At 37.1% G+C, this 23,683-nt stretch overlaps 1 protein-coding gene across 1 annotated transcript in view; it reads right to left on the reverse strand.

The window, feature by feature from the left end:
* The window catches only part of LOC5571423 (titin), a 290,096-nt gene extending 279,357 nt beyond the window's left edge, over positions 1 to 10,739 (reverse strand). The window contains exons 1-2 of the mRNA XM_021845061.1: positions 10,695 to 10,739; positions 9,788 to 10,426 (exon numbers count right to left, since the gene is read on the reverse strand). The gene's annotated coding sequence lies outside the window, so the exon portion shown is untranslated. The remainder of the gene's footprint in view (positions 1 to 9,787; positions 10,427 to 10,694) is intronic.
* Between the last annotated feature and the right edge of the window lie 12,944 nt (positions 10,740 to 23,683).

A 23,683-nucleotide genomic window follows, 5' to 3' on the forward strand; every position in this document is an offset into this window, starting at 1 on the left:
GTATGAATAAACGAGTTGTAACGTGAACTTTCATGTGATTTCTGATTGTCTGGGAAATGCTTTTATATCATAATATCATTTAATTAAGGGATTATGCTACTTTGCCCTAAACATAGATTCTTGCACCTATTCTTGTACCCTTATGAACTGCATCACTTCTCGAAGAGACAGGTCATTCGGAAAAATAGGATTCGAGGAAAAGGTTTATTCGAGAAACTGTCATTCGCGGAAACGACATTCGAGGAAAAGTAGCACAATCGTTTGATAAATAGTATGGAAAAATAATGTGAGACAAAATATAGATACCGTTAAGTCACCAGTCACCGTGCGGCCCCCATTCACCGTGCACATATACAGAATATTCATACAATTTTCACAAATTATTCTTTTGTCAGCAAAATAAGATAAAACTGATGAAATGAAGTAGTTTTTATCACAAAGCATTTTGAAAAACCTGGTTTATGTAGTCAAAGTCATGTTACTTCTGTTAGATAATGAGATTTTACATCACTCTTAGTAGAAACGCCAAAAATTCACATTTTCCATTTTAACGATAGCGTATGAAATTTTTCAAAATTTCAACGAGTTTTCACTGTGGATACTATTATTAGGATTATTTTCATCGTATGAGCAATGATATTTTATGCAAATTAGAATTTTTATTGTGTTTCAGTCGAAACCCAAATGCACGGTGAATGGATCCTTTTCAATAAATATGGTTCCTATTACCGTGAATAAGTGTAAAAAGCATGAAATTATTCGGTTATATTAAATTTATAATTATGTTGAATTTAAACTACTTCGTATTTAGTTTTCGAGTGAATATGGAATGGTTTGGACAATACAGTCAAACCTCTTATAACGATTTTAATGACAAAATAATTATTTAGGCAATTTTTGATTTTTTTTGGTTTTTATTGTAAATAAAAATGAGTGCGCACACTACTAGCAACATAGTTGAACCACCAACAACGTTTCTTCAAGATACAAAATTAAATCATGACGAAAACTATACGCACGGTGAATGGTGCACTAGGTGCACGGTAAATGGTGACATAGAACGGTACGAGGCGACCTTAACATGACATTTTCAAACATAATTTTTGAGTAACTTTTTGTTACGCATCACTAGTTTTAGATTTTTCCCTGAATTATTATATAATAGCACGCTACGTAGTGGTATTCTCGTACGCTCCAAATTATTTGGAAAAATTTTATGATTTTTTGAAGTGCAAATTTTTCTTAAATGCACGGTGAATGGTAGCTTGACGGTATTATAAACAACATATAAAACGGAAAGAACTCACCAATATAATACACAAATTGCTCGGCATACCCAATACGCTAATCAACATTTATCATTTAATCATGATTGCATAGCTTATTCGCTTCACTTGATATACGTTAGTTAAGGTCATAAAGCAAACAAAATTTAATTGATTTTCGACAGGGCGTTAAGATGCAGCTGATCTACGTGAAACAAAGTATAATACCTTCAGGGCGTTGATACAGATTTAAAATTTTGATTGATTTTTACAGGGCGTTACGATTCAATTCATTAATGTGGACAAATGGTAAATTACTGCAGCATGTTGGTAGATACAAATCGTTAAGTTGCACCTGATCTTCATAGAATAAGGTCAAATTACTCCAGGGCGGTAATACAGTTTGGAATATTCAATTGATGTCCAAAAGGGCGTTAAGATGCACCTGACCTACATAAGATAAGCTTGAATTATTACAGGGCATTGAACAGGCTAGAATTTGAAATTGGTGTCTTAATGGGCGTTAAGATGCACCTAATATACGTGAGAAAAGAACAAATTAATTCAGGGCGTTGAAATATTTTGAAAACTTCGATGACATCAATCAGAGCGTTAGAATGCACCTGATCTTTTAACGATAAAGTCAAATTACTTCAGGGCGTTGATACTGCTAAGAAATTTTTATTGGTTTTCAACAGGGCATAAATATGCACCCGATCTCACAAATATCAATATGGACTAAAGTCAAATAACTTCAGACCGTTGATATAGCTTGATCGATTGATTTTATACAAAGCGTTAAGATTTTGTTGAACTACGTACCATGAGGCCAAATTACTCCAGAGCATTGCTCAAGCGCTTAGATGTAGCTGATCTACAAGGAATGATGTCAAATTACTCCACGGCGTTGACACAGCTTGGAATTTTCAATTGATACAGGGCGTTATTTTGCTCCTGGTCTACGTAAAATAAGGTTGTAAGACAAAGAAAATAGATATAAAAAGTATGAAATTGATTTACATGACACGAGTCCAAATTACTCCAGAACGTTGATATAGCATGGAATTTTCAATTGATGTCCTACAGGGCGTTGATATGTACCTGATCTAAGATTTACGTGAGAAAAGGTCTTATTACTTCAGGGCGTCAATACAGATTGGAATTTTCAATCGATACAGAGCATTGAGGAACACCTACGTAAGACAAGGTCAAATTAGTGGAGGACGTTTATACAACTTGACATTTGTCTGTTGTTAAAATGCAGCTTATTTACATGGAACAAGGTCAAATGACTCCAGGGCGTTATTGAATCTTGGAATATTCATCTGATGTCCTACAGGGCGTAAAGATGCACTTGGTCTACGTAAAATAAGGTCACATTACTCCAGGACGTTGATAAAGCTTGAATTTAGGGGAAGCTGGTCCAATTCGGACCCTGTTCTAATTCGGACCATCAAGCATTTCTCAATACTGGCGCTACTGTAAACATTGTGTGTATCGTTTTTCTACCCACCTTCCGGCTTGGATCTAACACAATAAATTTGACGCTATTCAGTTATTTCGTTCAATTTTTATATAAGTTTTTTGTTTTGAAGAGCTATAGTGTACCGCATGTTAGCATTATTTCCAAGCTTCTGTAAACGACAGTAATTTTCCAATCTTTCTGTGTTATTTTGTAATGGAATCTCCAAAGCCTAAGCTTTCATCTGGTTTTGATATGTTTATGCACTGTTTGTGATCAACTAGTTCGAACATCACAAAATATGTGTTGGTCCAATCCGGACCTTTCGATATGGTTCAATATGGACCTCTTGATTTTCAACGTGTACTCAGTCTATGCTAAGAGCTCCACCCCGTGAAAACCTTGTCGATTTGGTAGAAAATCACAGCAGTTGTAATATTGATCGATAATACTTTTCTTTCTGGCTAAGGATTGGTCACACAAGAAAAAGGCTTCGAAAAAATCTAAAAATACGGCAGATTACCATAAGGATTACTAAATAGATTACTAAAGGAATCAATAAATCAGCTACTTAAAAAGCATCTTCATCAACACCACAGCCAAGCTGTTTCAAAAATAGCTTGGCAACACGATATAGAAAACTTATATAAGTGCTAAGATCAATACAGTCAACTTTCCCTTAACCGATATGCTGTGTTTTTGTTCCCAAGCTCGATAGAATGCGCAATCCCTTAAACGTAGTGTACTTTAACCCCTATATCTAAGTCCATACTTCTCCATTTTGTTGTCCTGAGACTCGATGTTGTCTGTTTCAGAGCCCCATACAAGTTCATCTGTTTTACCCGATACTCTCATGCCAAGTTTCAATGTGTTGACATTTTACTAAATTCAAAGTTAAATGACCTTTTCAAAGGTTTTTTATCATAATAATAAAAAGCTCAAACGTTTTAAAAATATGTGTTCATTATCTCGATGTTTCCCATACACTGTGATCCATTCAAACTCGAGCTAGGGAGAGTTGACTATACTTTGTACCTAGTTTTGAACCAGCTTCACAAGCGGATTGCACAAATGTTTTATTTTACGAAATTCACATTTTACTTGAGCTATTTCTTACTCGAATTAAAATGAAATTTGTCACGCTTTCGCTTACAGAAACAGTTCAATAAGCTTTGATGCCTAACGAATCGGAGTTGTATTCCATTACTTCCATGGTAAAAAATGATAATATATGGGGTGCTCCGAATTAGAACATAGGGGGTCCGAATTGGAACAGGGTTAGTCCAATTCGGACCTTCTGGAGAATTTTGTTCAAACATGTCTAGTCATGTCCTGGTAGGAGATATCACAAAACTCTCTGAGCGAAAAGTTTGCGCGCTGAATCAGGCTCTCACGAAAACATATAATTTTTCATGTAGTTCATCGTGCAGAAAATATATGGCCAAAAAACTGTTACTAGGTCCGAATTGGACCCCTACTATTTATGTCCTACAGGGCGTTGAGTTGTATTTGATCGATATGGGATTAAGTTAAATTACTCCAGGGCGTTGATAGAGCTTGGAGTTTTTATTGATAACATACAGGGCGTCGAGATGCACTTGAATTACATGGGATGAGTTAAAATTAATCCAGGCATTTATACAGCTTAATTTTTTTTAACCCGTATAGGCCTGAGTGAAAGCAAAAATACTGAAACCCTCACTGCTCAGCGAATTCTTAACGGATACAAATGATTTTTTGTCAGTTGACTGGCCCACATATCTAGTTTCTAGAAGTGGCCAGAGGAACTCGGAAATATTCCAGAAGCCGGAGTTATTCCGGTGGGTCACTGGGTCAAGTCGGGTAAAAAAGGGCTATTTTTTGGAACATGCCAAGTTACATTTATTCATGTGTAATGCCAATCATTTTAATTTGCATAAATCATTAAGATCTGATATTAAACATTATAAATGAAGAGTGTTGCACCGTTTAAAATATACAGGATGTGGCCATTCGGACGTAATGACCGGAAGAACCGGCTGTAGATTTGTCGGATACCAAACCGTTTCAATTCTCGAAAAGTAGAAATCAAACATAATTGTGCACTAAAATGCGTTCTCATAAGCTTGGCACAGATTTTCAGATACAAATTGGCCACTTTACTGTTAGTTTGAACCGTCCCGGGTCCCGAAAATGGTCATTTGTAGGATTAATCAAATGCAAAACTCATAGTTATGAAATTCAATCGTTTCTCAAAAGGTTTACACTGATGCAATTTTCTTAAAATTCCGTCAGGTAGTGGCCACATTATAGCCGATTCCGGAAATTATCTATGACTTGAAATTTGCCTACCTTCAGGGGCACAAACGCACTGTACCATTCTCACCCGACCTTACCCAGTGATCCACCGGAATAACTCCGGCCACAAGAATATTTCCGCGTTCCTCTGTCCACTTCTAGAAATAAGATATGTGTGCCAATATACTGACAAAAAATCATTTGAATCCAATAAGAATTCACTGAGCGGTGAGGATTTTAGAACTTTTGTTTTCACTCAGGCCTATACGGGTTAATGATGTCCTACAGGGCGTTAAGATGCAGCTGATCTACATGAGACAAGTTCAAATTACTCTAGAGCGTTGATACAAATTGGAATTTTTAATCGATGTAGGGCATTGAGGTGCACCTGATCTACGTAAGACAAAGTCAAATCAGTCAAGGGCGTTTATACATCTTGACAGTTGACTTACAGGGCGTTAAGATGCAGCTGATTTACATGGCAAATTACCCCGGGGCATGATAACACAGTTCGACAAAAAAAGTCGATCTGAATGCACAGATACCGGACACCCCGGGCTTGAAAGTATAAAAATAAACAAAAATAATGGCGTTTTCAGAATGTTCGAGTCTGTCCCAGGTCATTTTTAGAATATACTTGAACTTTTTGCATTTTTAATTTAAAAATCTAATCTAATCAATAAGTGTTTTATATTCAGGACAGCGGAATTCATGTGCCATATAATGTTTTCAACTTTAAATACAATATGAAGAGTTGTAATAAGATTTGCAGGGAGCCCTCCCACCTTTTTTTGTACCCTCCCCATTTTTAAAATATCGCAAATGATGGAATATTTGATATACAGGGGGTTGTCAAAATAAGTGGAACAGGCAAAAATTGGGCCAACTTTGGAATGCTGTAACTTTGACAAAAATTGACCGATTTCAATTCTTTAAGAAGTAATGGACGGGTCAACTAATCTAGTTTTGAGGCATCCACGGAGATGAACTATGACCACCGGATACCGGTGATAATCCGGATTTCCGGAAGCATGTCTTATGCAGTAAAATTATGACGTGATTTTAGCAAAGGTCTCGGCTAAAAAATCAAAATTTTACTACACATGAAGATAGAAGATCAAATTCTGAAGCGATTGGTGCTTATCATAAAATACCCTATTATAAATTGAAAATGAGTCTTGTACAGATTTGGCCACTCATGGCGCCGCCAAGTGCCCCGGGGGAACCTTGCATAGGGGACATTTCGATTTTGACACCAAAGCAGATCATGCGACGGCTCATTCTTCATGTCTTGTCGTAAATAGGGCAACTGTAGACTCAAAACGGATAGTTGACTACAGTGACTACTTTTGGGACCACCGGATGTCCCCGAGGGAACCTGTAATTAGGGACAATTGAAATTGAACTCCAATACATATCGTGCGACGGTTCATTTTTCATTTCTCGTGCTAAATAGGGCTATTGTAGACCTAAAATGGATAATTGACTACAGTGGCCACTTTTGTGACCACCGGAATTTCCCGGAGGAACCTGTCATTGGGAACATTTCTGTTCTTACACCGAAACATATCATGCGACGGCTCTTTCTTCATGCCTTGTCGTAAATAAAGTAACTGTAGTCTCAAAATGGGAATTTAATTGAATTGGCCACTTCTGGGACCACCGGGTGTCCCCTAGGGAACCTATGATTGGGGACAATTGGAATTGAGCTCCAATACTCATCGTGCAACGGCCCATTCTTCAAGTCTAGTCATGAATAGGTCTACTTTAGACCGAAAATTGATATTTAACTAGAATGGCCACTTTGGGGACCTCCTATAGTTCCCTAAGTAACTATCACTTTTAAGACCCCGGAATTTCCCGGAGGAATCTGTCATTGGGGACATCACAGCCTCCCTCAGGGATATCCGGTGGTCCCAAGTGGCCACTGTAGTCAACTATCCATTCTTTGAGTCTACAGTTTGCCCTATTTACGACAAGACATGGAGAATGAACCGTCGCATGATATGTTTTTGGTGTCAAAATCGAAATGTCCCCTTGCAAGGTTCCCCCGGGGGCACTTGGCGGCGCCATGAGTGGCCAAATCTGTACAAGACTCATTTTCAATTTATAAATAGGGTATTTTATGATAAGCTAGGGAGAAAACAATATTGCGCGACATATTTTGAGTGAATAAATTATTTGATCCCAATTCGGATCCACTACCGGCACCCGATTCCAGGGAAATGGCCATATCTTGGTTGTTTCTGGACCGATCCTAATACTTGGCGCCCCAATCGCTTCAGAATTTGATCTTTTTGTCTTCATGTGTAGTAAAATTTTGATTTTGTAGCCGAGACCTTTGCTAAAAACACGACATAATTTTACTGGCATAAGACATGCTTCCGGAAATCCGGATTATCACCGGTATCCGGTGGTCATAGTTCATCTCCGTGGGATGCACCTCAAAACAAGATCAGTTGACCCGTCCATTACTTCTGAAGAATTGAAATCGGTCATTTTTTGTCAAAGTTACAGCATTCCAAAGTTGGCCCAATTTTTGCCTGTCCCAGTTATTTTGAACAACCCAAATATTCAAATATTCCATCATTTGCAATACTTTTAAAAATGGGAGGGTACAAAAAGGTGGGAGGGCTCCCTGCAAATCTTATTACAACTCTTCATATTGTATTTAAAGTTGAAAACATTATATGGCACATGAATTCCGCTGTCCTGAATATAAAACACTTATTGATTAAATTAGATTTTTAAATAAAAATGCAAAAAGTTAAGTATATTTTAAAAATGACCTGGGGCAGACACGAACATTCTGAAAACGCCATTATTTTTGTTTATTTTTAATACTTTCAAGCCCGGGGTGTTCGACTTTTTTTTGTCGAACAGTGTAATGCTAGGAATATCCAAGTGACTGTGGGGCGTAAAGATGGACGTTAAAGTTGCACTTGATCTACATCAGCGAGATCATGTTACTCCTAGGCGTTGATAAAGCTTGAATTTTTTTCCATTTGATGTCATACAGGGCGTTAGGATGCTACGGATCTATATGGGACAGAGTAAAATTACTCCAGGGCGTTGATACAGCTTGGAGTTTTCAATTTTGATCCACGTGGAATAAGGTCAAATTACTCTAGGGCGTTGATACAACTCGTAAATTTCGATTTGATTTTCTACAAGGCGGGGTAATATGCTCCTGTTCTATACGAAGTTTTATATGAAATGGGGTAAAACTACTCCAGAGCGTTGGTAAGTACAGGTTGAGAATTTCGATTGATATCTTATGGAGCGTTCGATTGTTGTTGATTTTCGCACATTATTTTTTATGACTTCGGGGTGAAAAATTCTTCAAAAATATCTGTAAAAAGCTACTTAGTCGTCGACTAAGCGCGACTAAGCAGGATGACAGGGCTGATCGTACCTGCCACAATATACACATGTGCGAAAATGGCAACTTTGGCAAAGAAAGCTCTCAGTTAATTACAGTGGAAGCTGAGAAGCCGGCTCTGTCCCAGTGGGGACGTGATGCCAAGAAGAAGAAAAAAAAAACATCCGCCTAACAGACAAACCTGTTAACTATGGTCGAGGCGACAAATTTTTGCCTGTCTAGTGTTAATAGTGACCAACGCTACAACATCTAGCCGTTCAAGACCAGGACGTTAGGCAACGATTTGTCGCTTTGATTGTGTTGTTCATATATGGCCCCTATGTTAGTTTTCAACTTCTATTCATTTCTTTCGTCGCTCGCTTGCGATTCTATCCATCATATTCTTTCATTACTTTCCTTGCTCCCTTCCACTTTGAGTAGTATTGCTTTCACCGATAAAAGCCAATAAAAGCTCATTATGATAAAGTCATGCGGTGATTAAACTTTGGAAAAAAAAGAATGACAAGAACATTTGTCAGTTTGGTATAATATATTCACGTTTGAGATAACCGACCTAGTGTAGTGGTTAAAACATATACCCTCTTACACCGAGAACCTGTGATTGAATCACATCCCCCGAATATAGAGATAGATAGAAAGGATATAAATTCGTCGATTTAACCCAAAGCAACATATCTCCTTAATAATGAAAGAAAATGCTCCATGTTTGAGAGCAGCTCCAAGTTTTTGTATATACTCCAAGGGGCCTTTTTGGCGCAAGAAACCATAGTTATGCTGAAGCTAACTAAAACGCTAATGAGCAATTGAGCGACAGCACAACTTTCAACATCCGCATTTTGAGCAAGTAACTAAAGGTTTTTGAATATGGATACGTGGGGTTAAATAACGGTACAGCATACCAATAACAAAAAGAATGTCCAATGCGGAAATAATCAAATTTTGAACCCTCAGTTACAATCTTCAAAGAAGTACAGAAGGATTATTTTTCTCTGAGTCGGTCTCAGATAAAAACCATTGGTATGACAAAAACATCAACAACAACAACAACAGGAGCTAAAACAGTAGCAACCATCACCACATGGCGGCACTTTGCCTTCCCTCAGCCAAGGGTGAAGGTTAACAGAGCAGCAGAGTCATGTTTTACCTACTAACGTTTGTGCGTCTTCTGCTTCTGCATGGGTCCACTCATAAAATAGAAAGAAGGAACTCCTTGGGTGCTGTGCTCAAATTATACTCCTCCAAGTCATGCAACCATTCGTTGAGGTGGTTTGTTGACCGGTTGGTCCCCATATAGGTCGCCTTGTCCGTATTTTGCGTTGGTGGCATTCATTGGGACATTGAAGCTTTTTACTCAAAGTGAATATAAAAGAAAGTAAATGTATAACGTTCATATTCAGGTACCTGAATCATAAACTCCAACGTCGACATTCACAAGTGAGTTGCTCTTTTGCAATGATTCATGCGGGTCGGATGGCAACTTTTGATCTGGAACATTTTTTGGTTGACTGCTTCGGTTGCTCGACAATCGTTTGGCAAGTCACAATGATGTATGCAGACGTCGTCCTTTTCCAGCCAAATACGATTCAACAAATAGGGACACAGGAAGCAAAACCTTCATTCAACATTTCTTCTTGGTCGTCACTTCATTCATTATTTTTTTCACTTTCTTATGTGCTCAAAACACTTCACAACCTGCTGTTGACTCACTTCTGCAGCAGCCTTCGTCTAACCTATTCTCCTTCGAATACAGTTTCACAAGCACTTTCCTGCTAGCAAGGAGGAAGCTTTTTCCATTGCCACCGTAATTCAAAGCAAATGCTAAACTGCTGCATCAAATTCAGACTTTTCCCTCACAGAGTACGACCGCGACACACGAGTATCTTGTTTTCCAAAGCCCACCTGGGACACCGAAGAAACCAATTCTTGTGCCAACCCTCCCGGATATGTGTGCCCTCGACTTTCTCGGAACAATCCACCGAAAACACGAACGCTAATCACCTCCTCCGCAGTCCACTTCCTTTCCTCGAAACACTTCTAGGCCTGCGAGAAATCGAACACCGCGACGACGTTGCGACAGGCCCGTGACCGAATCATGCGAGGAAAATTTTATTAGCGAAATGGAAAACGCGTCCTGCCTTCCGGTCGTCTTTTCGTCAACCTGGCCTGCACGCGAGTCGTCCGTCTTTTCACAGGCAGTCGTCCCTCCAAGGCGACATTGTGGGTTATTTTTGTAATGGTCACACTTTTATGACAGACCGTCACTCCACAGCCGAAAAAAACATTAAAAAAACAACGACGTATTTCACACCTAGACGCACGTATCCTGCTTCCCGAAAACAGCGTGTTTGCGCCACAGTCAGCAGCCGTCGGAAAACTGAGAGATTCCTTCGCACAATCGTAGCCCGGAGTCTCCGCAGCCAAAAAGGATATATGCGTTGGCCGAACTTGTGCCGTGCTCTTCTCCCTTTGCTGGGTGGTATTGATTTGGGAGGATTTTCCACTAGTCGACGAGGAGAGCAGCCAACAAAACACATGATGCAATGACGTGAATGGAGAGAGTGGAATACGGATCTGGTTCTGAACAGGAGAGTACACGGAAAATTTCCACCAAGGCAGATGAACGGCCCTCCGCTTCATTCGGTACACAGAAAATTTCGTCAGAGTTTTTATGTTGCCTCCCCTTTACGTACAAGTGAAGCAGGGAAATATCGAAGGGGACGCGAATTATGTTGTGCTCTGTCGTACGCTGTTTCCTTGCGGTGGAGAGTGAGTTTGCTGCACGTGGATGGAAGCATGCTACGCCACGAAATGAAAATGAACTACGGGCAGTAAGATGAATCTACACACGAAATTGGGCATTGAGTTTTCGACAGCGATAGCCATGAATACCAATGAATGAACAAATAAATTGATGTCGTCGGGCTAAAGCTGCATATGCCGAAATAGATTTTTGGATAATTAATTTAAAATAATTTGGCTAAGGGTGCGCTGTTGCAAAGGAATGTTTTCGTTAATGTTTTGAGGTTTATTCAATCTACAGAGAAAAGACTGTAATAAAACTGTAAGCTATCTTGTCAAGAAACAAAAAAGTTACAACTGATATGTTATACAAGAGGACTAATAAAACATCTATTACTTCTTAGACACATTGAACCCAAACATACCAATTTCATCTTTATAACTCCTTACGGGTACTATTGCTATAAACGCATCCAAAACAAACTGATAATACATCACATTGAGCACTTAATTAACTACAAGCTAGTCCTGGAAACAAAATTCAAGTTCACAACCCGTTTCTTGACTGGAATCAAAATTTCAGCTGATTTAATGAATAGGAGGAGATCCTCCAGTACCGGATACTTAAGCCATTTAATTCATAATTCAAAAAGTATTGGTTTTATGTGATCCTGTTACCAATATATGATGAATATTATCATTTTTGCTGCGTTCAAAAATGAATTTAAAAATATAAATAATTTTGACAACACATTTTGATTTTGGTATTTTAGCACCAAATAGGGCAAAAAAAAAGATATCATAAATTACGGACACAGTTTGCAAATGGTTCAATTTCTGTGAATTTGTACACCATTGAAAATTTTTACTCCAGTCCTATTCCTAGCCAATTTAATGCATTTGCAACATTTACAAGAACAATGTGAGTTTTACTTAGTTGCAAGTTGTCATGGATGAATTTCTTTCTTATATGACAAAAAGTACCACACACTTAGATCAAATCATCGAATTCGGTAATCTCATTAACCTTTACGTTACCGACTTCAAACAAGGCATTTTCAAATAGCTGCTATTTCGTTAATTTCCATTCATTTTTTTTTTTTTGAAACCACCGTCAGTTTACTTTAAAAAAGGTTTCAGTCATTTTCATAAATGTACAATGCTGAATCCGGAAGTATGCCGGAGATATTCCGGGTTGTAATGGGGTCACAAGGTGCCAATTTGTGAAACGTGATTATTTGTTTTTATTTATTGCAGTTACAACACTGAAGTTTTTATGTAAAACGTAAGATAATAATCAATTGTCATCATTTCAACATAATTTGAATAAGTGAACCGTTCAGGAGTATCGTAGCCGGTTCCGCCAGGGTTAGTTTGGGGACATTTTCCGTTTCATGTCCAAATCATACCGTGCAACGTCTCAATCTTCATGAATTGAGAGATATTATCAATAAACGGAGAATAAATTCATTATCAACTGATTTGGCCACTCCAGAGCAATACAATTTGAATTGAGGCAAATGAACTGGCTAATTAAGTTTCAAGCTTTAAAAAAATAAAAATACATGAAGAAATTGTATTTAAAACCCTTGCGAATAATGCGCATAAGCTCAAGATAAGATGACACCTTCATAGTTTGCACTCCCTGATTGACCAGAACAATCGTAGTTGCACAGAGATTTAATGAATGGGGCTTGGGATTAGCGATAGTGCACGAATCGAGAGTTCAAAGATCGAATATACCTCTGCATCTCCACAGTTGTCTTGGAAAGGACATTGGGTTAGTGGGAAATGGTGGTGATAATGGTGATTCGGTCCACACTTTTAAATAATAATGAGATTTACGAGTGACGTAAACCCTATAACACTTAATTATTTTACAACTTAAACACAAATATGACTTAATTTTATAGCCTTCTTGATGTATCCTGAAGTTTCAAGGTTCAAAATCATAATTTTACATTAAAATAGACGATAAGTGCTGTGACTTCGATTCTAGGTGCCCCGAGCTAATGAAATTTTCGGTAAGTTTTTTTTTGTTAGTATCATTCCAAACATTACATTATTTTCTTATATCAAGGTATTCTGTGTTATTAGAAAACACTATCATCCTAATTTGGTAAAACAAATTTGAGATTTATTACTATTTTGTATGTTGTTAACATACATTTCATTTGTCATAGCAGTTCAGATTTTTTGCAGGTGAGTTGATTTCACCTGCTTATTAGAGAAAAAAAACGTCTTTAATTTACTTAACCTTACAAAACCTAAACATATACCGTGCTGCATCAATACCCGGACGCTCAAGACGATATGAATGTTCAAAACTACGATTCTTATATGTTTATTAAGAATTTTCATTAAGTGTTTATTATTAGACACATTCTTATATTTCAGATCTTCAGGAAATCGATGGAATTTTCTCGATTTTTACATGTAATTCAATGAAATATTGGAGTCTATCTTGTTTCTATATCCGGACACCTCATATAAAGATGTTTTTAAATCCGGACACTCTTGGATCGAAATCCGGGCACCTTTAATATAATATGAAATATTTATATATCTTTACGATAAAACCACACAAACTCATTTAAATATCGTTCTTGTATCAATTCGATGTATGTAATCTTCCTATAATGCCACAAAGATCAAAACATAACTATTATTAGTGTTTTAACTACCCAATCTGAAGCGCGTGTAGTTTGAACTCATTCATGTGCGGCTTGATTCTAACACCGGAAGATATTTAACACTGATCCATCTCTGACAACTCACAACGCTGTTTATGAATATCGTTCAACTCGTCTATTATTATATTTTTAAACAAAAACATTTACACTTGTTCAAAGTAGGTTTTTCATATGATGTCCGGATTTGAAATCACTGGCTCAAAATTCCGGACAGTCTCATTTTACACCGTTTGAATACACATTTGTATTATTTTCACATCAGTAGTGTTATCGAACATTGAAACTATCACTCTGGACTTAATTCTGTTCAAACAATTCACAAAAATATGCTTCACTAAACGTTGTACGTGTCCTAGTTTGTGCGTTCTCAGTTCGTCTAACTCAAATCAAAACGTACCGCGATGAAATGGCGTTCGACAGAAATAACAAACTTATTTTTATTTCTAGTAGGGTAGAAGCACCGGTTTGGCCATACGCCAGTTGTAGTGATAGTGGATTATACACCGTTTTACATAGCCAATCAGCATGGAACCTTTTGTGTTCAGTAGGTCACATTCATATGATAGAGCTACATTCATTTACTCGCTCAAATTGATTCAAAACATAAGAATAACAATTAATTTTCCTTATAATTTTTTTCTCTTATACACCTAATATGGCCAGGGCACTCCTAATTTGGCCACTCACATGAGAAATCAATGCGATGGGCCAAATTAGGAACCGAAGTTAAATCTCTAGCCGAAACTGGTTCTTTTGGCTTATATTGACCAACGGGATTTTCAAAGCGAAAAAATGGTTTTGGCTAAGTTTAGATATTTTATACATTTAATTGAAAGCTTGTATTTGACATATGTGTTAGTGTAAAAATGACTACTCATATATTTTTTATTGACATTTTCTCTTAGGCTGGCCAAAACCGGTGCTTTTACCCTAATTATTTGGTGATGGTAACACATGGTAGGTCATATTAAACATTTAGAGTCAAAAGTATGAATAAAATCCAACCATATTAACGTTCAAATAAGGCCAAAATAATTGAATATTATCAGAGTGTCCGGATATTGGTACCGTCCGGATTTTGATTCACCACGGTAATGCATTAATCATGGCAATAGAAGATTGGCAACAATCGTGCCTGAAATTATTAATAATTTTATTTGACATTTGTTCCAATGTTTCAACATATTACAACAGCTAGTCCATATTGATACAGCATACAACATGGCTGGCCAGAAAATTTGTTTGAATGTCAAAAGCTTGTTCTTAATACAAATTTTTGATTTTCTATTTATAAGGGGAAAGAGACATTTTACATATTTGTTACATTTGGCTTGAATGTCCTCAATGTGGTTTTTGAAAGTTAAATTCTTTTCCAGCATGCGCCCTAGATACTTAACTTCATCTGACCAATTAATTGGAACCCCTCTCATAGTGACAATATGTCTACTTGAAGGTTTCAAATAAAGAGCTCTTGGTTTATGTGCAAATTTTATTAGTTGAGTTTTGGAAGTATTACGAGAAATATTCCATTTTTGCAAGTATGAAGAAAAAATATCCAAACTTTTTTGCAATCGACTACAGATGACACGCAGGCTTCGTCTTTGGCGGAGAGGCCTGTGTCATCCGCAAACAAGGAATTTTACATCCCTGAGGTAACTCAGGTAAGTCAGATGTGAAAATATTGTATAATATTGGTCCCAAAATGCTGCCTTGAAGAACACCAGCTCTTACAGGAAGTCTTCCAGATTTGGAGTTCTGATAATTAACCTGAAGTGTACGATTTGACAGATAACTTTGAATTATTCTAACAATGTATGTTGGAAAATTAAAGTTGTTTAAGTTTACGATCAAACCATCATGCCAAACACTATCGAATGCTTTTTCTATGTCTAGAAGAGCAAGACCAGTAGAATAGCCATCAGATTTCAAATTTGTTACACGTAAAAGTTGATGAGTGGTCGAATGTCCATGGCGGAATCCGAACTGTTCATTGGCAAAAATTGAATTTTCGTTGATGTGAGCCATCATTCTGTTCAAAATGACCTTTTCAAAAAGTTTACTGATGGAGGAAAGCAAACTGATTGGACGATAGCTAGAAGCTTCTGCAGGATTTTTGTCTGGTTTTAAAATTGGAAAACCTTTTTCCATTTGTCAGGAAAATATGCTAATTGAAAACATTTGTTAAATATATCAACTAAAAATGATAAGCTACTTTCTGGAAGTTTCTTGATGAGGATGTAGAAAATTCCATCATCGCCAGGAGCTTTCATATTTTTGATTTTTTAATAATAGTTCTCACTTCTTCCAAATCAGTCTCCCAGGCATTTTCGAAAACGTTCTCTTGATTTAGAATATTTTCGAAGTCCTGAGTGACTTGATTTTCAATTGGACTACTAAGTCCTAAATTTAAATTAACCGCGCTTTAAAACTACATAGCAAGTTTTTGAGCTTTTTCGCAATTAGTTTGTAATAATTTGTTTTCCTCTTTCAAAGCCGGTATTGGCTACTGAGGTTTTTTCAAGATTTTTGATAATTTCCAAAAGGGCTTAGAGCCAGGGTCCAATTGAGAAATTTTATTTTCAAAATTTTTGTTTCTTAATTGAGCAAAACGTTTCTTGATTTCTTTCTGCAAATCCTGCCATATAATTTTCATAGCAGGATCGCGAGTGCGTTGCAATTGCCTTCTCCTCACGTTTTTAAGACGGATCAAGAGTTTAAGATCATCGTCTATAATCACGGATTCAAATTTTACTTCACATTTGGAATTGCAATGCTGCGGGCTTCAACAATGGAATTTGTTAAAGTTTCAAGAGCATTGTCAATATCAAGTTTAGTTTCTAAAGAAATGTTAACATCAAGATTAGAGTCAACATACGTTTTATATATATTCCAGTCGGCTCGTAAATAATTGAAAGTGGAGCTGATAGGATTGAGAATCGCTTCTTGGGATATTTGAAATGTAACAGGGACATGATCAGAATCAAAATCAGCATGAGTAACTAATTGGCTACAAAGATGACTAGAGTCGGTTAAGACCAAGTCAATCGTAGATGGATTTCGAGAAGAGGAAAAACATGTAGGGCTATCAGGGTATTGAATTGAGAAATATCCTGAAGAGCACTCATCAAATAAAATTCTGCCGTTGGAATTACTTTGAGAATTATTCCATGACCGATGTTCGGCATTAAAGTCACCAATGACAAAAAAATTGACTGATTGCGAGTCCATTTTCGCAAGTCAGTTTGGAGCAAATTAACTTGCTGTCCAGAGCATTGAAAGGCAAATAGGAAGCTATGAAAGTATATTTACCAAGCTGTGTTTCAACAGAAACACCTAAAGTTTCAAAAACTTTGGTTTCAAATGACGAAAACAGTTGATGTTTCATACGCCTATGAATGATGATTGCAACTCCCCCACATGCCCCATCAAGTCGATCATTACGATAAACAAAAAGTTAGGATCTTTAGATTTAGGAGTTAAGATCCAGGTTTCAAATACGTTTCAGTAATAACTGCTATATGCACGTTATTAATTGTCAGAAAATTAAACAGCTCGTCCTCTTTACCATTCAAAGGACGAGCATTCCCATTTAAAATATTTAAATTATTATTTGGATCCATTAGAAAAACGTAATCCAATAACAATTTGATTTGTAAATTTTACACCTACTTGGACTGCTTCAGTTATAGTGGTGGCTTTGACATTGCATCAATCATTAGATTCAATTGTTCAGTTAGAAAATTATATGATGATTTCCCATTAGAATTTTCGGTAGACGAAGAGGCGAAGTAGGACTTACCTGTGGCGGAAGGGTTTTTTTCCATTTGATTTGGAACAAGTAGAATGGGTACTTAAGACCTTTTAACCTTCCTAATGCAATAAGAAAAGTTACACATTATGCATTAAGGGTCAAAAATGACCCTTGACTTTAAAACGCTCTTAAAAATCCATTTTTGAACCGATTTTCATTCTTTTAGCTTTATATGAAAGATATGGAACTCAAGAATGGAACCCTGGAAATTGTTTGTCAGTATGGCCATTCTGAGCACAAGGGCACAAGGGAACCTGGAACCTGTTTCAGAAGGAACTGGCGTATATCATATTCAGCAGTTCATACACATGTATATAACGACGGTTCGAATTTCATGGTTTTTCATTCCGATTTACAAGAGCACCAAGAGGACCAACATTGAGATTTGGCCGGTATTTCGGAGTATTTCGGAACCGGTTCCGCTAGGGTGTGTTTTGGACATTTTCAGACCATCATATAGTACCATCATGCGACGGCTCAAAATACATGATTTTTCATCCAGATGTAAATGGACACCATGCCATATACCTGGCGTTACGCACCTAGTGGAACAGAGCCTGCTTTTCAGCATTTATAAACGGAGAGGTTTGCCATCTGACTATTTTTGCCTATGTATATATGCCAAGGCATGATGATATTGTATACCTAGGAAGTCGAAAAAATTTCCAACCCGAAAGGATCCTCGACCGGTGGGAATCGAGCCCATGCCCATTAGTTTTATCTTACTGAAAAGCTGCGCGTTTACCACTGAGGCTATATGGGTCTCTTAAAAATAAAGTTATCATACTTGAATTTTATTTCCGTTATTACCAAATTAGTAAAAAAAATGTAATATAAGGAATCGAAATCATTCGACATAATTCTAGCTTATAACTATTATAACTTTTGACATCAATCGCAATTTTGAGACCTGCTCAAATAGGGCAGACATCCTTTTAGGAAAACCTTCAGATATTCCTTCAAGAATTACTCTCTAAATATCTCCAGAGGTTCTTCCAGAGAATTCTCCAGGAATTATTTCGAAAGTTCCTTCACGAATAATCTCTTACAGCAATTTCTTCACTAGGACTTTTGCCAGAGATTGCTCCAGGAAGAAATATTGTTTTCCTTGATACATTTTAGACCAGTTATGATAGGGCTCTTGATAGGCTGAATATCTTAGCCATTCTTCCTGGAGTTTCTCCAGGGATTCGACAAGCAATTCGTTCTAGGATTCCTGCAAACAATATTTACAGGCATTTAATTTGGTTACCGGCATATCGTTCTATTTTACTTGAAGTAAGAGGGAGCATGGAGAAGAAAGCAATTAATACTAGATGGATAGGTACCGTAAGGGAACGGCGAGAGAAATAGGATTAGATGTTGAAGAGGGCATACTATATAGAACAGTATTACTTGAAACGTCCTTCTTTTTGGCTAACGTTCCCTATGGGAACGGCTTGGCGTGTTGTTCGAATAACACTACCAAGACAGCCAAGACATTTACAAGGATTCCTTTAGAGATTTCGCAAGGAGTTTCTGCAAGAATGTCTCTAGTGATTACTAAAGTAAATTTTTTACTGGGATTCTTCCAGGAGTTTCTCCCAGAAATCCTCCAAGATCTGTTCCAGGAATTCTGGAAGCTGCGGAATTTCTCCAGATAATTTTAGGCGATTTTTTCTGGTATTCTTTCAGAGATTCCTCTAAAAAATCAAGGATTCTTGCAGAGAATCCTCAAGGCAATACTTTTTTATGAAGGGATTGTTAGAGTATGTTAATGTTCATATCTTCAAGGTTTCCCCAAGGAATTTCTCTAAGAGTTACACTAGGACATTTTGTTTCAATGGTTACTCAAGATATTTATCTAGTGATTTCTTCAGAATTTTCTCTGATGATTCCTCCACGGAAACATACAAAAATATCTCCAAGTAGTCCTCTCAAGATGCTTCCAGGAAGTATTCCGAAAATTTCTTCTTGTATTCCTCCCGAAATTACTCCAGGGATTCTACCAGGAATTTTTACAGCCCAGACAACCAGAAATCGCATGAAAGTTCACGTTACAACTCGTTTATTCATACTAATTACATCAAACTCGCTAAACACCGTAGATAAACTCGTTAGATTGATGAGTTTCCTCGCATAAAACACTTCTTTTCTGAGTTCATTTGTACATTTTGTTTCGTCCCGTACACACGTACAAAGTAAGTCGGATCAATCCGTAGCAGCTGTCAAATCATCATTTGTTATCATAAGTTAAGTCGCATAATATTGCAGGTTACTTCGGTAGAATATTTATACACTCGCATTGTATGTTATTATTCATCACATAATATATGCACGCATATCGCCTCCACTTTTGTACGTAGAAGGCCGTTTCGCAACATCTTATAAGTTAAATTTTGCACATATAGAGCCTCCAGGTGATTTCATTATATGTACATTTTGGTTGTCTGGGAGGTGTTTCTCAACTTACAAATTCCTCAAGAATTTCTTGGAGGAATTCTCCCAGAGTTACCACAAGGAAAATCGCGACATGAATTATTTTAATAATTTCTCCAGACTGACTGGGACTCGTTCTGAACCACCAACAGGGATTCCTCTAGGAGTTCTTCTTGAAATTCCTTCAGTGATTCTCCTATGAATTCCTGCAGGAATTAAGTCATACATTATGCTAAGAACTACTTCAGGGATTATTTTACGAAAATCTCTACAAATATTCCTCCAGTAAATGCTTAACATTGATTTTTTGGTTAAATCTCTTCATGGAATCATGGATTTCTCTAGTAAAACCTCTACAGCGATTCCTGCAGGGATTTCTTCAGCTTTTTCATCAGGAATATCACAAAGGATTGCTTAAAAAAAATCTTAATCATTTACTCTAGAAATTGTCCAAGGATGGGCTGGTAGTCAATCAACTGCACATTTTAATGAAATATGCTTTTCGTCTACGCAGTCTTTATTATAAAAAAAAGCCGGTGAAAAAATAAACAGCGGAGCCAAAAAGCATATATTATGTTCCAGGGATTTTTTCATGAATTCCTCTAGAGAATTCTTCTAAGAATCCCTCGATTGGCTCTTGCAAGAATCACTTCAGACATTTTTCCAGGAAATCAACCGGGGATTCTTCAAAGGGTTACTTTATTTTTTCTAGAATTACAACGCGTTTATCCGCATCGACCAAGAAGTGTGGGTTCGATTCCCGCTTCAGTTAGGAAAACTTTTCGTCAGGAACGTGTTTCGATTGTGAAATTGGGCGTTGCCTGCCGTGGTCTGGTGTGGTGCTTCTTTCAAAGGACAAAAGGTCCACTGGAAGTAGTTGGAATAACAAATTAAACGCCAAAAAAATATAGAATATAATAAATCCTATTAAAATTATACCAATATGATTACAAAACGTGTTACCGACCTGTCACAACAAAACAACATTATTGCAAATTTTGTTATTGTTCATAACTTTAGATGTTAACTTACACATGCAATGTAAGAAATATAACAAATGTCATGTAATTAATCTGATACAAAAAAATGTGACAAGTTAAGAACAAAGCCATCTTGCCAAAGTTATATGAACTTCTGTTAATTTAACAGCTTTTGTTACAATATGTCATAATCTTGTTATGTGATTCTAGACGGGTGTCTGAGAAGCCTGAGTGGCCCAGAAGTAATATCTGAAACAGTTCCCTGAGGAATGGTTCGAGAAATTCCTGGAGAAATTCTAGTTAAAATTTTACTGGAGGAAACTATGAAGGAATCACTGGAGACATTCCTGCAGAAAGTCTTGGCGAAATCCCTGTACAAATATCCCTGCACAAATTCCTGGAATAATCCTTGGAAAAATCCCAGGAGGAACTTCTGGCAATATTCCTGATGGAATTGCTGGTATTTCTGGAGTTCTATCGGAAACGGTCTGGTAGCGAACAAAATTTGTTTCTTGGAGAAATCTCAGGGTAACCGCTTGTGGAACCCATGGAAAAATCGCTGTAAGGATTACAGTAGAGATTATCTGGGATCTTATGGCTCCTGCACATAAGGCTGCAGCACGTGCACAGAATGCAATCAGTGGATTACAACAAAATTGTATCACAATTATATCAAGATTTGTTAAAAATATCAAATTTTATTTCATTTTTGTTCATGCACGTTGAGTTGTAACAATGTCCTTACATAATTAAAACAAAATCAGTTATAATCACAAAGGCTGTTTCAAATTTGTTTAAATTTATAACATAATTATTAAACAAATCGTGATAAAAAATCTGAGGGAAGTTACTTATACATGTGCACTTTTATTCATGTAAAAACATAACAAATTTTGTTATAATTAAGTTATGAATAATGACAAAGTAAATTATATTTTTGTTTGATTTAAAACATAATAAGTTACATTATTGTTTTAATTATATTATATTTTGTTTCAATTTTGTTTAGTATAGAGGAAATTTTATTGAATTGTTTGTTATTTTATCTACAACCGACCAGTGGATTACAAAAATATTGTAGCACGATTATATCTAGATTTATTACAAATACAGTGGGATTCCGTTTTTGGCAATAAAGTTGAAATTTTCAGTTGCCAAAAACGGAACCGTGCCAAAATCGGAACCCATATTTCAAATTTTATTTTTCAAATATTGGTTTTGAAAGAATCATCACAATGTTAATACATCATTTTTATGGAATCATAGGGCGTTGAGACTTCGAAAAGGTTCACTTCGAAGCATTTTCCCGAAGGGTTATACTATGCTATGAATCTATAGCTCCGTAATATTAAATCTGGCGATTTTATGGTCGTGTTTTTAAGCCTCAACGTCTTCAATTATTTTTTAGAAGCTTTATGCATAATTTTTGTATAAAAGGGCCTTGTACAGTCGGGTCTCCTATTAAACGCATTCCTATAACGTGCACTCCTATTACGCTCACTCCTATAAGACACACCAGAACGTTATAGGAGACCCAGGGCTTATGGGATTTCATCACTTTGGGGGTGTCGTTGAATATCTCGTATGCCAAAAGAGATAGTACAGTACTGTCTTCGGCGAAGTTTCAGTACTAAGTACGATCTACCTTTAGGAGTTGAGGATCATCCTTTTAGTTGAGAACTTGGCCGGTAGGGGCGCTTTTTCTGATTTGCACTATATGAACCATGAGGGATAAGAATGCAAAATTTTGTAACATATGATATCTCTGAATCCTGATGTTTTGGAAGGTTGGTGTCTTCGGAAGAGTTGTTCAGCAGCTCAAGGGCTGACATGTGGTGGTCATTCTGATACGGAATTACGCCACCAGGCGGCGCTAGTGAGCCAAGAGTTTTTGTTTTGCGCATAGCTCAGTAGCCTGACCACTTAGAACGATGGCGTCTTCGGCAAAGTTGATCAGTATCACAAGGGCTAACATTATTTGAGCCGAAAGTTTCGAAATTTTGCCACTAGGCGGCGCTAGTGAGCAAAGAATTTTTGTTTCGTGAATATCTCAGTAGCCTGACCACTTAGAAAGATGGCGTCTTCGACAAAGTTGATCAGTATCACAAGGGCTAACATTATTTGAGCCGAAAGTTTCGAAATTTTGCCACTAGGCGGCGCTAGTGAGCAAAGAATTTTTGTTTCGTGAATATCTCAGTAGCCTGACCACTTAGAAAGATGGCGTCTTCGACAAAGTTGATCAGTATCACAAGGGCTAACTTTATTTGAGCCGAAAGTTTCGAAATTTTGCTTCTAGGCGGCGCTAGTGAGCAAAGAATTTTTGTTTCGTGGATATCTCAGTAACCTGACCACTTAGAAAGATGGCGTCTTCGACAAAGTTGATCAGTATCACAAGGGCTAACATTATTTGAGCCGAAAGTTTCGAAATTTTGCCACTAGGCGGCGCTAGTGAGCAAAGAATTTTTGTTTCGTGAATATCTCAGTAGCCTGACCACTTAGAAAGATGGCGTCTTCGACAAAGTTGATCAGTATCACAAGGGCTAACATTATTTGAGCCGAAAGTTTCGAAATTTTGCCACTAGGCGGCGCTAGTGAGCAAAGAATTTTTGTTTCGTGAATATCTCAGTAGCCTGACCACTTAGAAAGATGGCGTCTT

The sequence above is a fragment of the Aedes aegypti genome, chromosome 2, assembly GCF_002204515.2.
Source record: "Aedes aegypti strain LVP_AGWG chromosome 2, AaegL5.0 Primary Assembly, whole genome shotgun sequence".
Taxonomy (NCBI): domain Eukaryota; kingdom Metazoa; phylum Arthropoda; class Insecta; order Diptera; family Culicidae; genus Aedes; species Aedes aegypti.